The 12,858-nt window shown below is 46.4% G+C and overlaps 1 protein-coding gene across 3 annotated transcripts in view; it reads right to left on the bottom strand.

Annotated features, from left to right (window-relative positions):
- ATP8B1 (ATPase phospholipid transporting 8B1) overlaps positions 1-12,597 on the bottom strand; it is a 100,828-nt gene extending 88,231 nt beyond the window's left edge. For 2 of the 3 annotated variants that reach the window (XM_006205747.4, XM_072952151.1), the window contains exon 1: positions 12,274-12,597. The gene's annotated coding sequence lies outside the window, so the exon portion shown is untranslated. Of the gene's footprint in view, positions 1-12,059; positions 12,162-12,273 lie in introns of those variants that run through there. The other variant, XM_031692405.2, reaches the window with a different exon arrangement.
- Between the last annotated feature and the right edge of the window lie 261 nt (positions 12,598-12,858).

The following is a 12,858-nucleotide window of genomic DNA, read 5'->3' as shown; positions in this document are numbered from 1 at the left end:
TAAATATTAAATATCGGAAGGGCAAGGACTATTTCTATCACAGCTAGAGTTTCCTAGAGTCAGTGTGAAAAGAGAAATTAGTGACCTTCCAAGCTGGTCGTCAAAGATAGGGTGTTATATTCATTCATTCAACACAGATTTGTTGAGCTCCTTCTTTATACCAGGCACTGACTGCACAAGCAAACGTATATTCCACGGGAAGCACAGAAAGAACTCTCCAAAATACAGAACATGCACGCTCCAGACCTGAGTCTGCAGGTATTGGCAGTATCCTTCGGGGCTGCTGCACTTGAAGCATCAGGATTTCAAAAATCTCAATAAGCACCACTGTGATCAGGACAATGCCTCATCTCAGAAGAAACTCTCAAAATGTTGTTCTTCCTCTTTGAAAATGCTGGACCCTAATTCTTCCCAAATACTCCCTACAACATCGTCCTACAATGCCCAGGGACTCTGCCCCTGGCTGCCAAGGAAGCATGCGTTTCATTGTCTTTTTAACCTACAGTGCTTGAAGTAATTTCCACCATGTAAATTTTAAAAATTGGAATCTTATGACAAATGAGACCACACAGAGTCATGGGACCACACTGAGAGGATATCCTATAAATACCAGGACCATGATTTGAAGCACAAAGAAATGGGACCTTAAAAAATTAACTGATGATCACTGAACTGAAAGCAGAGAAGAGTGTCCTAGCCCAGTTCTGGCCACTGACCACCCACCCACACCCTGCTTTCCCTTGGCTTCTCATCTGTTCTCTGGCGATAATATCTGTCCTTACAACTCCCTGATGAGAAGGTTTTAGAACCATGACGTGGTCTGAGACACACAAAGCCTTGTTATTTCTATAGCCGAGGTCAGAGCATGAGTCGGGGACTTGGCCAGATCTGCCATCTCCTCAACCTAATACCAGGCTGCTGTTAATTACAAACGATGAATATTCATTCAAGTTTAGGAAAATAACACATGCAGCTATTTTGAGAGACTAGGGGTAAAAAACAAAATCAATCCTCCTCTCCTGCTCAACCCCAGATTTTTTATTTTAAAAGCACAGAAGATCCAGGAGTTGTCTTGAACATACAAGTAGTCTTCAAACGATAAACATCTCCATATTCCAAAAATTCAGCTCCAGGTAGTGTTGTTGCCAAATAAAACACAGGACGAAGAGTTACATTTGAATTTTAGATAAGCAATAAATAATTTTTAATCTAAGTATGTCCCAAACATTGCATGGGCCACACTTATGTTTAAAAATGTATTTCTGGTTTAGTTGAGATTCAGATTTAACTGTGTGCCCTATCTTTTTATTTGCTTATTTATTTTTGAATCATTTGTACTGCTTTTTCCAGTCATTAGCTATGAGGTCCTGGAAGGAACCCTCACCTTGGGAGTCTTGAAACCTGAGTTCAAATTCTGGTTTTTGTCAGTGACTGGTTCTAAGACTTCAGGACAGTTAGAGTTCTTTCTCTTGCAAAAAGAGGCCAGTGAATACACACAGCAGAGGACTGAGTAGGTAAATGCTACTTGTGGAAGGACAGGACTTTGCCAACAAAGGCAACCCTGTTTTGTCGTACACCCTATTTACATATTAGAGAAAGTGATTTGGTTTTAGACGAGGGAACATGAGCCAATTTAAATACCCTACTGTGCCGGAGATATTCCCTGACTTCAGCAAGTTCCTGTTAAATATACAAACTGGCCTTTTCCTGTGTCTGAAACATTTTGATCTGTGCACAGTGGTCCTGCCAACTAGACAATACTGTATCAGCTTTCCACTGTCATCCTTAAAGCAGGGCTAGTGGGTTGGCATAAGTGTTTCGCTCAAATTTAAATGCTTTATTGCCAAAAAAAAAAAAATAGCTGAATGTACGACTTCACAAAAACCAGTCAAGGTTAAAGGCTGACCCTGAGTAACTCATCAAGCCCAACTCCAAATGCTGCCAGCCCTAAAGGTTCCGTATGCGTCTCCAGCTAAGACTTCGGAGTCTCTCAGAGCTTGACCTCTGGCCACTCCTGGGTGTCCCAGCAACTGTAAGTTAATATGACCAAAGCTAAGTCCTTAATCTTCCAGCCTGCTCCTCCGTCTCCAAAATCATCATCTTCAGTCCCTTATGTCAGAAATCTGAGAATCACCTGCTACTCCCCCTTCCACCAGGTCCTTGAATCCAATCCATCACCAAGGCTAAGACACCACTTCTACAAAGCAGCTCCCGGTGGCCACTCATCTCTACTCCAGCATCCTGGCCCGAGCCCCCATCATCTCTCTCACAGACACTGCAACAGGCTCCTAATGGGTCTCCTCCCCGCTCTGGTCGTGGCTTCCTACCCCAAGCCCATTACCCACGCTGTAGCCTGAGTTTTCAACTGATGTCAGAAATCAAATCATGTCACATCACTGCTTTAAAATACATTAATGCCTTCCTGTCAGCTTGGTCCCTGCCGACCTCATCCCTTGTTTCTAAGCCCCAACATCACTCCCTGCCAACTATCCTGGCCCTCTCACAGTTCCTAGAACACAGCATGAAGCTCTTACCACAGGGTCTTTGCACATGCTGGACCAGGAAAAGCCTTAACTGGTACCTTCTCCCCTCTTAGATCTCAATATAAGAATAATCTCCTCCAAAAGAACTCCTGGGCTAAATTTTTTATTGTGGTAAAATATACCTAACACCAAAGTTAACCATTTTAACCATTTTTAAGAGTACAATTCAGTGATATTAAGCATATATTCATACTACTTTGCAACCATCACCACCATCTGCCTCCAGAACTTTTTCATCCTCCCAAATTGAAACTCATTAAACAGTAATTCCCATCCCTGCCTCCTCCTCTCAGCCCCCGCTAACCACTGTTCTGCTTTCTGTCTCTGTGAATTGGACTATTCTCTGTACCGCATATGAGTGGAATCATACACTGGTTGTCCTTTTGTGTCTGGCTTATTTCGTCTAGCATAATGTCTTCAAGGTTCATTCACGTTGCAGCACGTGTCAGAACGTCCCTCCATTTTAGCACCAAACAGTATTCCACTGTTCAGGTGCGCCACTTGGTATTTAAGCATCCATCGTTTGACAACCATTTGGGCTCCTCTAGGGCCATTTTAAAGTCAGCCCTCATTATTCTGAGTCTCACCCTGTTTTCCTTTAAGTGCTTATCCTAGACTGTAATTCTAATACTAGTTGGTATCTCTTTGGTTCACTATTTGTTTAATACCTACTCTTGCCTTCCACCCCCTACAAGCCCGTAAGCCCCACGTGGGGGTGGACCCTGTCTGTTTTGTTCATTCTTGCATTTACCACCAGTACCTGGCACAGGGCCTGGAGTGCAGTGGGCATTTAATAAGTAAATGTTGACTCTTTGAATGAAAGAAAACCATTAGGCCACCAGAAAGCCACAAGTCTTTGGATTCACTCACTAATTCCATGTACTTTATATTCAACTATGAAAGAGAACAAATTAATGTGTGCGTGCGCATGTACGTGCACACGCACACTTAGCTTTCTGGGCACCAACAATTTCCTTTCTAGCACATAAGTCATTTTTTGTGACTATTAAGTATTTAGTCTCTATTTGTGACTAATATACATTTCCACTTCCTGTGTCCTTGTCAAGAAGGTAACATGTGCAGAAGTAACTTATCTATTCAGCAATTAAGTAAGGAGAAATTAAGTACTGATAAACGCTACAGCATGGATGGTTACCCACAGTAAAACACCATGGAAACATTACACTAAGAAAAATAAGTCAATCACAAAAGAACATATGTCGTATGGTTCCATTTATATAAAATGTCCAGACGGGCAAATATACAGGGTCAGAAAGCAGATGAGAGGTTGCCAAGAGCTAAGAGGGGAGGGAATACAAGTGACAGCTAACGGGTACAGGACTTCCTTTTGGGGTGATGAAAAGCTTCTAAGATAGATTGTGGTGATGGCAGTACAACTGTGTAAATATACTAAAAACCAGGGAATTATACACTGTAAAAGGGTGACAGGTCCAGGATCTCAATACAACTGTTTGATAAAAGGTAACCTACGTATATGGAATTGGGGGTGTTTGAGACCTGCCTGTGTTCGAGGGCTGGGAAGAGCTTTCCGTCCAAATTAGACAACGCTCAGCAAGGTTGGGAGGGGTCAGGGAAGGGATCAGGGCCTCACTAGCAACTCTGGCCTGCCACGGGCCTGCAGGGGCAGCCTGCTCTCTCCTGCTGCAGAGGCCTCCTGGCCCCATGCACCCTGTGCATTACAGACCACCTTCCTTCCACTATAAGCAAAGGCTTCAGCTTCACAGAAATCATCTTTTTTCACACCACCTCTCTCCCCCTACCAAAGTAGGAGGACATGCTATGATAATAAACAGTTCAAGTTCTCCGAACCAAAACTTTAAGTATGAGTATTTCTGAAAAGCCTCTGATAACCTATTCGGAGTGATCTGAACACAGCCCGTTGAATTTACAGCATATTACAACTCAGATTCCTGGTGGCGACCCAGGCTCTGCCCAGAAAGTTACCTTTGGCTCCCGTTTCTCTCACACCCCGTATCTAACTGGGCCGGAAATCCTGTTGGCTCTACCTTTAAAAATATCCTTAACCTTCTCGCTCTCAGACATTTCACTTTGGTCCCAGGTTTCATTGTGCCCCACCTGGTTTAGACACCTAACTGGTCTCCCAGCCTAGGAGCCCTCCCCCTGGCCTGCTCTCCACACCAACCAGAAGGACCATTTAAAATCCAAGTCGGAGCACAAATTACGACCCTCCAACGTCCTGCACTGATGCCGCCCCCATCCATCTTGCACAAAGTCAGAGCCAAAATCCTTACACTCCTAGGAAGCCCCGCACGATGGGGCCCCCACCTCTTCGCTCTTCCCCCTGCCCCGCCCCACCCCACTCCCAGGTTTGAAGAACAGCCCACCACCTGTTCATCTGCCTTCATCATCCCAGCCATGTATTCCTGCCGCTGGGTCTCAGCACCCAGTCATCTGTCCCCTCTGCCTGAGACCCTGTTCCCCCAGATCTCGTGACTTACCCTCTCCCCACTGGGTCTGCTCAGATGCCACCTTCTCCACCCTCCAACTGCACCCTGCTCCTTTGCCACCCGCCCAGTTCTTCACCCTGCCCAGCCTTCTCTTTTTATCCCCTGTAGCGCTGATCTTCAGACGTTCCATGTAAGTTACCCATGTATTATCTTGCTCATCCCATGTCTCCCTCCTCTCTTCAGCATGTGAGCTCCTTGAGGGCAGGCCCTCTGTCTCCTTGTTTGGCTGCCAGATGCCAAGTGCCTGGCACACAGGATGTGCTTCACAAGGCTCTGTCGAGCTGGCTGGCTAGATCATGAGGCCTCTCTTTGTTTAGACGCTGTAAAGCTAAGGAGGAGGGTCCCTGCTGCAGAATGACTGAGAAGACAGGAAATTCTCTAGAAGTTATGAGTTTAGTTCTCTGGTCATTCAAGAGGCTAGAACTCAGGAAATGAGAGCAGGAGTGATTAAGAGTACCAGGCCTGAGCAAACTTTCTTTAGTTTTAGAAATCAAAAAAGTGTTGGTCTGAGTGACCTCAAGGCTTCAGGACACACTGGATGCTACTCATTTTACCACCCACAGTCCGAGGCTCTCAAATTGACCTTGGAGAATTTTCATGTTTCTCTATGTAAAGGGGCAAGGCTATGACTGACTTAAAAAAAAACCTTTTAAACCATCTCAATCAAGTTGACAAAGTATCAGACCTCTGAGAGGTTAACCAAACTGTTAGCCCCTGTATCCTTTTCTGTGGTTGATTGAGATGGGCAGAGGATAGGAAGGCGGAATGACACCAAAGGATGGTGGTACTTGGAGTTAGTTTGAAGGTTTTTTTTTTTTTTACATTTTTTATTGATTCATAATCATTTTACAGTGTTGTGTCAAATTCCAGTGTTCAGCACAATTTTTCAGTCATTCATGGACATATACACACTCACTGTCACATTTTTTTCTCTGTGATTTATCATAACATTTTGTGTATATTTCCTTGAAGGTTTTGCATATGTGTTTTTTAACTTACAAAAGTCCTGCTTTTTAAATATGCAAATCCTTATCTTGGCTAATTTTCAGGGCACCGTGTGAGCAGAAACCTCACCTAGTCTATTTTCCTCTAGAAAATACAGATCAAGATGTCTTTAATCTAACAGACTAACATCTAACCATGATAGAAAGGCTTCTGGTTTTTATCCTGTGCTACAAATGAGCACATTAGAACACAGGTGCACCATTTGATGCTTCTGCCAACCCACAGTCTACAACTCATCTCTTGCCTTGAAGCTTATTTTGAAAACCATGGCTTCTACCCTAAGGTAGAAAACAATCTGATTTTTAAGTATTCCATTTTTCAAACATTTAAATGTCACTTTTTCTCCCATTCTAACCCTCCCTCCAAAAAAAAAAAAAGTTCTTTTTCTTTAATCTGAGTCAATTTTGGAGGAAAGATAAGGATTTTTTTCCTCCACTAGAGAGAGTCCTCCCTGAAAGGCAGCTGTGGGCTGCAAAAGTCTCCAGATGGTGAAGCCAGGTCTTCTGAGCTTTTATACCCAGCCAACACAGAGCAGCATCGGCCACACCATGGGCCGCGACAGGTGATGGGGTGATGGGGTGATGGAGATGCCAAAGGACTCGTCCAAGCAGCTGTGGTTAAAAGGAGAAACGTGGCTGCCCTCCACGTGTCTTCAAGGCATCCAGCCTCCCCACAGTGCCCCACGTTCTTCTCTCCAAGGTGTTTTGGAGGAAAGTGTGATATCAAATACCACATGTCCCTGGCCCATCTTAACCACTTTCTACAAAAGATAAAACTCACAAAACTGAGTAAGATCTCACAATGCCTGTGAAGAAACAGGAGTTTCCCATATGCCCATGTTCATAGCAGCATTATTCCCGACAGCCAAAGGTGGATATAACCCAAAAGCCCATCAACGGAAGAATAGATAAACAAAATATACGGTGGTCTATGTATACGATGGAATATTATTCAGCCTTGAAAAGGAAGTGGAACAAAATTCTGACTCATACTATGACATGGATGAACCTTGAAGACATCATGCTGAGTAAAATAAGCATCATAAAGGAGTCATACATATTGTATGATTCCACATAGATGAGGTACCTTAGAACAAACAAATTCATGGAGACAAAGTAGAACAGAAGTTATGAGGGGCTGCAGAGAGGAAGAAATGGGAAGTTACAGTTTAATGGGTACAGAGTTTCCAAATGAGATAATGAAAAAATTCTGGTGATGGATTGTCGTGACAGCTGCCCGATACTGTGAATATGCTTAATGCCACTGAGTTCACACTTAAATATGACTAAAAGGACAAATTTTATAAATATTTTACCACAATTAAAACAAAACTCTCATGAAATAAACTTCTGTAGATTGAGATCATGAGGAACCTCCTCTCCTTCCAAAGTTGTTCCAGAACCAAAAACAGTGTATAGATTTGCACTTAATTCTCACCATCTCAGCAGCTGATAAATTCCACACAGTTTCCTTGTTTTACTAAAAATTCTGGAGGCTTCTATAGCATCTGCCAGTGCCTGGCTTAGAGACCCACACGCTTATTTCCAACACGGTAGTCAGGCCAATCTTTCCAGTGTGAAACATACAACTCCCCCCATCTCCTCAATGAGTGAATATTTCAACCACCCAAGTCAAATGTTTATCCATTTTCTTGTAGAGAATGTTAAATGTTTCTTCCGGATCCACAGATCAGATACTGATCTCAGAGAATGGTCTGCGTCCCAGGAAAACCGAGGAAGAATTTGTACACAAGTCACCTCACACTTTATAAAACGAGTAATGCATCCAACCCACGGGAGCCTCCCCCAGCAGCAAGCTCAGAGCTGTGAGAGGACGATGCTTGGTGCCTGAGGACTTCCCATGAGGGTATTCCAGCTCGACTCCATTTGAGTAAAGGTTAGAAAACTGGTTTCAAACACTCCCTTGCTCTAAATCAAACAGACCTTGACTCTGGTGAACAAATGCCATTCCGCAAAGAGACAAAGCCATAAATGACAGCCCTGTAAATAAAGACCAAAGCTGCTAGCCAAAGGTCAGGCTACACATGTACTCACTGCAGAAATGCCAGGTTTCTCAGTCACGCTAGGGGGACGTGGTCATCACCACAGAAGGATGACCCCCAGGAGTCAGTGGACGTGAAGACTGAAAATGAACACAGAGCTTCAGAGACAGAAGTGGTGGGGGCCACCCTCCAGGGTCTAAGGCAACCATCTCTCCATGCAGAGAGGGACAAGGCCCTGAGCAGGAAGAGAGAGACTGCCTCATCTACTTTCTCACCAAAGAAGAAAAGTGAGAGACACAACCCCGGCCCTCTGTGAACCTCACAGGCTTCCGTGAAGCAGGGAGGTAATCACCAGTGTGGTGCCTGAAGAAGATGCTCAAGCCATTTTTTAAATCAACGAATGGATGGATGAATGGGATTGTACCAAGGGTCTCTGTCATTAGCAACGCATACCAGGCGCCACCACTCAGATACCACGCGGAGAGCATGAATCCTTTGAAAAGGATTCAAAATTCAGAAACTCCTGAGTTGTGAACAAGGAAGAGTCATTTAAAAAAACAAAAAAACAAGAGTACAGAGGTGAAAGAGGTGAAACACAGACAGGAAATGGGGGATAAAGGCGACCCAGCAGCACTCAGTATGTCCCAGGGGCCTCCACTCTGAGGAGGAGAGCACGCCCGGGGTGGGGGCAGCCGCCCCTCCTGGCTGTGACAGAGTGTGCGCATCCCCAGGTCACTGAGCACGCCGGTCCTTCATGCCACTGTCCCCCCACCCCGATATCTGTGCTCCAGAACCCAAGCCCTGGATTTGGGCGTTCAGAAGCCCTCTCCTTCTCTGGGGCATTCTTTCTTGCCAATGCCCGGTGCAAAGAGGCACCTGTTTGCAAAATAAATACTAACAAATAGAATGATGCCTGTCTCCTGCGTAGTCTAGGGGAAAGGCAACAGCTGCACGAGCCATGAATATTTACCCAATGATACCAACAACATGACAGTCATATTAACGACCACTTTTTATTGAGCTCTGCGCTAAGCCCCTTTAACTAACTTCTCTCATTTGGAAATTGTCACACAACGCTGTGATGTAGTACTATTATGATTCCATTTCACAGATGAGGAAACTGAAGCTGGAAAGATTAAGTCAGTTACCCTGGGTTATATTTCAAGCCAGGTCAAAGGATGCCAAAGCACCTGCTACCAACCCCTTACTGGCGCCTCTGGACTCAGTTGCCATGGAACCAGTTATCAAACATTTTTCCCATTGTGCATGGTTTTGACAACAGTCTATTTAAAAGTGTAATGCATTTAGAAGAATCAGGGAAAGTATTAATGCATTCCTAAATGATCAGATGATAAAAGTCCCTTTGTTTGCTAAGAATAAAAATAAGAAAGAAGATTGTTATGTATATGTGTCTGTGTGGGTTTATATATGCTTTCTAGACGCTTCCTCCATAATGCCAGCTCTTCAGATACACCAGACGTCAAAAGGTCTCAGACTGGGTATTATTTTTAGCTGGGCACAGGGAAGGGGATTTGGGAGTAACTTGGTTAACAAAATAAAGCTATCTTCTTTTTGTGTTAATAAAACTCTGCTGGAGGCAAATTAATTTTTACTTATCTTAATAAGTAACAAAGCACCTACAGGCACGAAAACAATTCATCTAATTGAATGACACTAACAAGCAGACTTGAAAACTCACAAGACACCCAAAGACACCACAAAGAAAAACTTCCCAGGGGACTAATCGAGAAGCAGCGACAGAAGCAAATTCTAAATTTAAGCACTTAAGAAACTTCAAAGGCACCTCTCTTCAGAGACATGGGACATGAGGACATGAATGGACCCTATAAAACTTGTTCTACTATCTAAAAAGCAAGTTTCTCTGCATTCATAAGAGCATAGGCTTCTTTTAACAATGACTGAAACTAAAGAGCAAAGGTAACTAGTAGATTAAAATCTCACTCAAGTGAGTTATAAGGATCACCTAGATTCCATGACTGTTTACCAAATACTAAAATTGAACTCAAACTTTAGGAAGGCAATAGAATATTTAAAATATGTCAAATACCTGGACATCATACTAATTTTTAAAAAAATATATCCATTAATAAAGAAAATAGGAAAACAACATCCAAACACCTACTATATATAAGGAACAATTCACTTGTTCTCTTATTTATTGCTCTCAGCAACCCAGGGAGGTTGATAATTTGTTTTTCCCAGCAAATGAGTAAACTGAGGTTCAGAAAATTTAGAAATTCATCTAAGGTTGTACAATTTTTAAAGTAAGTGAAGAAATACAAGAATGAATTGTGACAATACAATTTAAAGTACGTAAAAGAACTGAAATCTGTGGGACTCGAAATCCACAAGTTTTCCACTACTCCTTGTGTTAGAGGGAAGAGAGGGAAAGAAGGGAAGGGAAAAAAGGAAGGAAGGAGGAAAAGGCAGACAGGGAAACATTCCACAGCCAGATCTGGTCAGTACTCCTAGTGCCAAGATTCCAGAGAAATCCAGGTGAAACAGAACCAGTTCTGAACTGGCTGTTCACCTGCAGATTCCTTACACCTGCGGACTTTTTACCAACTCACACTTTTAACGCCTCAATTACAAAGAATCCCTAGAAATTACCAAAGCACAGTCATTAGAAAATGGCAAATGAAGAGAGGTAAAGTTTTCTTATCTCAAATCAGAACAAGGAAGCCTCCACTATTTAATGAACACCATTAAGAGGATTCAGAGGAGTAATTGCAGGCAGGCAGACTTCTCCCCTAGAAAGTAATCAGCATCAGCTAATAATCATTAATCATCTTTTGCGCAGTATATGCATTTATAATAGGTTTTAATAAGGCCTTTCAACAACAGGCTCAGAATTACTGAACGGCATTTTAGATCTCACACAAGAGTGCTCCCCAGACGATAAAAATTAGAACTTCTACTTCACAGTTTGAGTTTTTTCTTTTTATCTACGCTTGTGCTGACCATCACTGGAGACTTTAGCAAACGTCATTTTTAGTTTTTGTTCCTGCACGTAGTTAACCTTCGTCCATAACCTACTGCACGCTTGCTGATCATCAAGTACCTGGCCTGTGTTGTTGCAGTTAATTCTCAAGGAGTGGAGGCAGAAATCTGAAGGCAATGTAACCAGGAAGACGGGAGAGAATCTTTTCTTTAGCCAATAGGGACGGCAGTTTCCGGCAGGGGAAACTGGCGGCGTCCGGAGCTACCCAAGAAGGACTTGGAACACGCCAGGGGCTGCGCGGGTTGAGGGGGACTCACCCAGCGGAAATGTAGCTAGGTTGCCCTTCTTCGGGCGTGTCAAACCCCCTCCCCGATTCTGCGCCCTCGTCCTCCCCTACAGCTGTCACAGGTCGACGATCCAAGCCTCCCCGCAGCGAGGACCAGGCTCGCACACTCCCCCCGAGAAGCTGGGCGGACAATTACAAGCTCTTCTCTTACTTAGGGAGTAGTGGGGAAGTTGGGGGGTTAAAACACCAGCCATTATCTGCAACACCCCTCCCCCAACAAGTTGCCTCTCCGCAGGCACACAACGAGGTGACAGCACCGGGCATCAAACTGGGGGAGGGAGGAGTGGCAGTGCCATGGGAGCTGGCGAATATGGCCCTACAATCACCGGGAAAAAGGGTCCCTCTTCCCCATCAGCCCAACCTGCATTCATGCCCACAGAAGATATCTGGAGGGTACCAGGTCCCGCAGCAGGCGCGGTGGAAGGGATCCATCCTTTCCCAAAGGGGAAGGAACATTCGGACCCAAAGTTTTTCCCGATGCGTTCGCATCGGCCTCAGCAGAACCCTGTCCAGCGGGGCTTCCAGAGAGACGACAGGTATTATAGGGAAGCCTGCGGCTTTCAAGTGCCCACAAGCCTTGCCGAGCTGGATCCTCGGGGCTTAAGCCCAGGCATGAGCGCAGCAAACGAGCGAAAAACCCAAACACCTCCAGCGATTTCCCTCTACTCCACGCGGGTGAAAACCCCGTGGCCTTTTCCTCAGTGCTGCTTACCCGACCAGCTGTGCCTCCCCATCCCCGACGCCGCGAAGGCTCCCGACACCGCCACGCAGATTCCACCCGTGTGAGCTCAGGAGCCCGAGGGCGCGGGCAGCTGCTGCCACGGCATCTCGGATCCCTGGAGTCCGCCGCCCCGGGGCGGCCAGGGAACCTGCGGGGCCGGCGGGGTGGGGCAGACCAGGGGCCCCGGCGCCGCGTCCCTCCCTACCTGGCGCTCGCTGGGCCCCGGCAGGGGCATCCGCCGGGTGCGCGCCTCTCCGCGCGCTCGCTGCGCACCTGCCCGCCGCCGCCCGCCCGGCCCCAGCGCTGGCCGCCGCGCTAGCGCTTCATGGCGCACGGGGCTGGCCCGGGGCCCCGGGAAGCGTGTCCAGTTGGCGGCGGCTCCTCCGGCTCTCGCAGCTCTCCAATGGCTCCCTGCCTTCCCCCGCCCCGCGTCCGCGCCCCCTTCCTTTGCGGCCGCCCTTTTTCCTCCGCTCGGCGGGACCGGCCAAACTGGTTTCTCCGCTCCCGGGTGGTGCCTCCAGTCTCCCTCTGGCAGCTGCCACCGCCTCGCGCGGCGGGGCTGGGGGCGGGCCCGGCCGTCTGCCCTCCCTCTCCTGGGGGCGGAGAGGAGCTGGACGGCGAGCCCCGGGGCACGCAGACGTGGCCCACGTCGAGCCCCGCGCCCTCGGTGCGCCCCGGCGGCAGGCGGACACCCCAGCCGTGCCCTGAGCGCGCCCCCGCCTCTCCTGGCCCGCTCTCGGCTCCCCGGACGGTCCCTGGAAGTCGCGCTCGCCACCCTGCCCGGCCAGTC

This window comes from Vicugna pacos, chromosome 30, assembly GCF_048564905.1.
Source record: "Vicugna pacos chromosome 30, VicPac4, whole genome shotgun sequence".
NCBI classification, from domain to species: Eukaryota; Metazoa; Chordata; class Mammalia; order Artiodactyla; family Camelidae; genus Vicugna; species Vicugna pacos.
This window is presented reverse-complemented; position numbering and strand designations above follow the sequence as displayed.